The sequence below is a fragment of the Dendropsophus ebraccatus genome, chromosome 3, assembly GCF_027789765.1.
Source record: "Dendropsophus ebraccatus isolate aDenEbr1 chromosome 3, aDenEbr1.pat, whole genome shotgun sequence".
NCBI classification, from domain to species: Eukaryota; Metazoa; Chordata; class Amphibia; order Anura; family Hylidae; genus Dendropsophus; species Dendropsophus ebraccatus.
The window spans coordinates 11,880,933-11,886,932 of record NC_091456.1 but is presented as its reverse complement, the minus strand read 5'-3'; the positions used below and the strand labels follow the sequence as shown (position 1 = coordinate 11,886,932).

Genomic DNA, 6,000 nt, shown 5'->3' with positions numbered 1-6,000 from the left:
AGTAAATTGCAAATCTATATAACTTTCTATAACCATTTGATTTGTATTTATATTTGGAAAAAAAACATTTTTAAAATAATAAAAAAAAAATAAGAGCAATTGGTGATGGTTGTTTCACTCAAAAAGTATGAAGATTCTGAAAAAACATAAAACCAATTATTATTTATTAAACACACCCCAGGTGTGTTCACGACACGTATACAGAGGAACTGAGCCAAGAAAAAGAACAATTCAATCTCTCTCTGTAATTTTTACCTTTCAAACAATGCAGTCAGGGTGTGCAGAGGTAGCAGTCGCTCCTGGCCCTGGTGTCCGAGGAACCTAAATACCCATATAAGAAAGCAGCAATACTAAAATAGTACATGGTAGGTCGGGTTCCAAGTTACCATTCTGCATATAATCGATGGTGTCTTCCACATTCATAAAGTGTTTTAACCCCTTCAGGACTGTGCACATTTTCGTTTTTGCACTTTCGTTGTTTCGTCCTCACGTTTAAAAGGCCGTAGCACTTTTGCACTTCGGCGCATTCTGCCATTTACCGTGCAAGATCAGGAATGTGATAATTGAATAGTTTGGGCGATTACAGGTGCGGCGATACCAAATATGTTTATTTTTTTATTTATTTTGATTTCTAAAATGGGAAAAGGGGGGTGGTTTAAATTTTTATTAGGGGAGGGGTTTTTTTGTTTTTTATTAATGAAAAAACTTTATTTTTATTTTTTTACACTGTAATTAGAAGCCCCCTGGGGCACTTCTCTATACACAGCATTGATCTCCCATTGAGATCAATGATGTGTATATAACATAGCACTAGATCGGTACTCTGTTGGTCTGGTCTGCTGCAGAATACTGAGCCGGGATCAGTGTCATTCCGACGCTGAGGCCCAGCCGGGGAAGTTAAACGGATTGCCCCTCAGTGATCACATTGTGGGGGGGAGGGGGAGGCAATCCGCCCACTAGACCAGCACAAAGGGGGATAAAGAGCAATTTAGATGCAGCTGTCAGCCATGACAGCTGCATCTAAAGGGCTCATTAGCGATCGGACCGCGCCCGCTAATAGCTGCAGTCCTGGGCTATTAATAACACCTGGGAACACCGTGTGGTCCCGCTCTAAACTCCCCTTTCCGACCAAACCTTGGATGTAAAGGGGTTAAAGGGGTAATCCGGCATTTTTTATTTATTTATTTTTTTAAACGAACCGGTGCCAGAAAGTTATATAGATTTGTAAATTACTTCTATTTGAAAATCTGCAGTCTTCCAGTACTTATCAGCTGCTGTATGTCCTGCAGGAAGTGGTGTATTCTCTCCAGTCTGACACAGTGCTCTCTGCTGCCACCTCTGTCCATGTCAGGAACTGTCCAGAGCAGGAGAAGTTTTCTATGGAGATTTACTACTGCTGTGGACAGTTCCTGACAAAGGAGGCAGCAGAGACCGCTGTGTAAAACTGGAAAGAATACACCACTTCCTGCAGGACATGAAGCAGCTGATAAATACTTGAAGACATTAGATTTTTAAATAAAACTCATTTACAAATCTGTATAACTTTCTGATAACCTGTTGGTTTTTAAAAAAAAGTTTTTGCCAGAGTACCCCTTTAATGTTTATATTACTTTATTGGAATGCATTGTACCTGCTATACACCTGTTGTAGAACCTTTCAACAAAAAGTCTGCAGTGTTTTATATAGCAACGATAAAGATTTAGATGTCAGGACATGCAGACTTGGCATCGAGCTTCTTCAGCTGCTCCATTTACATCATGTTTGGACGCAGCTGCTGGATGCAGCCCAGAGAGAGATAGAGACGTAGAAATACTGGCAGCGGGAGGGAGTTGTTGTAGTTCATGTATTGTGAGAACAACACCGAGTGCTGGAGGAAAATGTATGGAAATATCTGGGTATTGAATGATACAAAAGGCACAAATCGCTTACTTGTATTTCACAATCTGGCTGGGTTCACATTACGTAAAAAACACGGCCGTATTTCATATGAAATACGGACGTGTTTTTTACACAGTGTGAACATAGCCTAAAGCTTGATTTACTCTCTATTAGTTTTTTAAAAATCCATCTTAGACTGGGTTCACACTGCGTTTTTGCAATCCGTTTTTTTTTCATCTGTTTTATTCTAAAAATGGATGAAAAACGGATGCATTTGTTTGCATCCGTTTTGATCCGTTTTCCATTATAAAAAAAGATCAAAATGCATCCTAGCGTACACAAAAAAAAAAAAAGATGCGTTTTGATCCATTTTTTTCATGCAAAAAAAAAACAGACTTTAAAAATGCTGTGTGATCCCAGCCTAAGGTTATGGTCCCACGTCTTTTTAGGTAAAATAACGGCCATTTTTTTTAAAAAATAATCATGATCATTTTTAATGGCCATCATTATAAAGAAACAACAGTTGTTTGCCTAAAAAAGACATAGGGGGAGATTTATCAAACATGGTGTAAAGTGAGACTGTCTCAGTTGCCCCTAGCAACCAACCAATCAGATTCCACTTTTCATTTTTTATAAAGTCTGTGAGGAATGAGAGGTGGAATCTGATTGGTTGCTAGGGGCATCTGAGCCAGTTTCACTTTACACCATGTTTGATAAATCTCCCCCATTGGGTCTGATTTACTAAGGTTTTCCTGGCAGCAAATTGTTGGGTTTTTGTCCAATTTTTGACCATTTTTAGTGTACTGACACATTTACTAAAGGTGGGTGACACATTTTGTCCAAATACCAAACAAACTCGTCATTTAAAAAAAATAAAAAATAAAAAAGTAAGTGGGCATGTCCTTTAAAACAACTGAAAGATTTACTAAGCAAACAGTCTTTTTTATGGTTTTCTATTGTAAAAACCAATCTTTTCTAGTGTGGCGGGATGGTCAGGTTTTAGTTTCGTCCTGTGAAAAACCTTCCAGATTTACATAAAGCGTGCACCGCATTAATGAATTTGGAGCAACAAAAACAGACACAAACAACAGAATAACGGCTTATAATAGTCGCATTGTTACTAAATGAGGCCCATTGTGTGAACATAGTCTAAATGTGCATGTTTTTATGACATTTATGTGTAACATAGTTTTTCCTCCATTCTTTAAATCCAATAGAGAACATATATTCAAAAAAACATCTCCAGACGGCAAAAAGTTTTTGCTAAGCTGATCACTGATGTGGGACAGGACTAATACAGCCCTGTGCCTGATCACTGGGGAAGCTGTGAAGTGATTCACCGCCTGATCAGGCTGAGCAGGAGAGAAAGCTGGATGGCGGCTAAAATAAGTGTGTGTGTGTGTGTGTGTGTGTGTGTGTAGCAAACCAGTGTATGTGTGTGGCAGAGTGTGTGTGTGTGTGTGTGTGTGTGTGTGGCAAACCAGTGTATGTGTGTGGCAGAGTGTGTGTGTGTGTGTGTGTGTAGCAGACCAGTGTATATGTGTTACAGAGTTGTGTGTGTGTGTAGCAGACCTGTGTATATGTGTTGCAGAGTTGTGTGTATTTGTGTGTAGCAGACAAGTGTATATGTGTTTCAGAGTTGTGTATGAGTGTGTGTGTGTGTGTGTGTGTATGAGTGTGTAGCAGACCAGTGTATATGTGTTGCAGAGTTGTGTGTATGTGAAGCTGTTTGTGTGTGTATGCTATGTCATTTTCGTCTAGAATCCGGGTAAGTCACTTACCCAGCTCTTGCAGCTGCAACGTGACGGACTGGCTGAGCGATTTCCTACTCAGTCAGTCAGTAACTGGGGCGGGACCATCACTGATTGGCTGAACAGGCAGTCACTCAACCGGGAACGTGAAGTTGCCGCTGGAAGAGCTACAGGACACCAGCGACTGTCAACATTACCCAGTTGTTATTAGATGACCATCGTTGTTAAATAACAGCCGGTGTCGGTGTGTGAACATAGCCTTAAACTGAATTGCAAAAAGAAGCGTTGTTTCCCAGTATATAACTATAGTGCTGCAGTATTTAGTATATATATATATATATATATATATATATATATATATATATATATATATATATATATATATTAATATACTATTAGGGGGTAGCAGGGAGCTCTGGACTTTTTAGTGATGGTAGATGAGTGTATTTAATTCATCTCTGTCCGAACTGTGGAGCATTCCTTCTATAAAAGAGCCGGCTGTTTGATGAGCTTTGAAGTCAGGCCGTGCACATACCAACGGCCAGACAGGATACTCAGCTTCCTGTGCAGGTTAATAGGGGAAATATGATAGGTCTTTATGCACAGAAAAGAAAAATCCTAAAAATGGTAAAATTTGTTAGAATACTGGAGTGAGAGGATACGGATGCTGGCCTCTATATTCTATACACTCACACAGATCAGCTATAACATCAAACTATCATACCTTTTCGTAGGTCCACAATGTGCTGCCAAAACAGATCTGTACAGGGTACGGACTCCACCTCTAAAGGTTCTGTAAATTATAAGATGAATTTTCATAAATAAAACTTTTTTTTGTTGTTGTTTTTTTTTTTTAAACACATACCACAGATTCTCAGTCACGATGAGCAGATTTTTGCAATGTTGCAGGACACACTAACCTCCTAAAAGAGGCCACTGCCATTAGGAAAAGGCCGTTACTAGCACCGGGCAGGGCAGACTGGGCGCCCACAGCTAGGGGACACTGGTGGCACCCGCCAGTGGCCTTGTCACCTGTGCCTCAGGACCCATCACCTGACCAGACCGCTACGTGACCGCACCCCCTCCGGGACTGCGCTCAGCCAAGTGCCCATCACCTGCCAGGCCTCCGCTGCCCCAGCATTCTCCTTCCAGCAGGCGCATTAATATGCGCAATTGTGCCTGCAGGAGGATCTGTCCTGCTCCTCACAGGTTGGAGGGGAAGGTCAGAAGAGAGAGGGACCCGCTGTATGCCAGGATATGGTGAAAATAATGTTGTTTTTTTGTGTGTATGTTTGGCAATGTGGGAAGGAGGACAGTATTACTATGGGGCCAAGCACAGGGGGGATTATTACTATGGGGTGCAGCAAAGGGGGCATTATTACTATGGGAAGAGCACGGGGGGCATTATCACTATGGGGCAAAGCACAAAGGGGTTAATTACTGTGGGGAGAGCACAGGGGGCATTATTACTATGGGGGTGCAGCACAGGAGGGATTATTACTATGAGACAGAGCACAGGGTGATTATTACTATGGGGAAGAGCACAGGGGGGATTATTACTATGGGGTGCAGCAAAGGGGGCATTATTACTATGGGAAGAGCACGGGGGGCATTATCACTATGGGGCAAAGCGCGAGGGGTATAAATACTGTGGGGAGAGCACAGGGGGCATTATTACTATGGGAGTGCAGCACAGGGGGGATTATTACTATGGGGCAGAGCACAGGGCGATTATTACTATAGGGCAGAGCACAGGGGGATTATTACTATGGGGCAGAGCACAGGGGGGATTATTACTATGGGGCAGAGCACAGGGGCGATAATTACTATGGGGCAGAGCACAGGGGCGATAATTACTATGGGGCAGAGCAAGGGGGCCTTATTACTATGGGGTGTAGCACAGGGGGTATTATTACTATGGGGAGAGCACGGGGGGCATTATCACTATGGGACAGAGCACAGAAGGGGATAATTACTATAGGGCAGAGCACGGGGGGGGGCATCCACCACTTTGCATTTTTCCCATAGTGCAGCTAGATGCTACTTCTTATCCAGGTAAGCAAAGCACACTTACTCAACCATTAAAAAACATGATCAGGTCATCTTCTTCCATTGCTTCATGGTCCAGTTTTGATGATCATATGCGAATTCCAGGAGCATTGGGTGGTAGAAAAGGGTCATCCAGGGCACTCTGACCAGTCTGAACAGTAAACTATGACGCACGGTGTGTTCTGACGTCTTCATCATAACCAGAATTGACATCTGTCAAAGATGCTCTTTTTGCTCATTTTAAGGAAGACTTGTTGGGCTTTAACATGAGAACGAGGCGGATGACTATCCAAATAGTACTGTACTATGCTGTAGGGGATCC

At 42.1% G+C, this 6,000-nt stretch overlaps 1 long non-coding RNA gene across 2 annotated transcripts in view; it reads right to left on the bottom strand.

Moving 5' to 3' along the window:
* Nucleotides 1-256: 256 nt before the first annotated feature.
* The window catches only part of LOC138786947 (uncharacterized), a 47,283-nt gene continuing 41,539 nt past the window's right edge, over nt 257-6,000 (bottom strand). The window contains exons 4-5 of one of the 2 annotated variants that reach the window (XR_011362260.1): nt 4,354-4,422; nt 257-321 (exon numbers count right to left, since the gene is read on the bottom strand). This is a non-coding gene — a long non-coding RNA (uncharacterized lncRNA). Of the gene's footprint in view, nt 322-1,638; nt 1,868-4,353; nt 4,423-6,000 lie in introns of those variants that run through there. The other variant, XR_011362259.1, reaches the window with a different exon arrangement.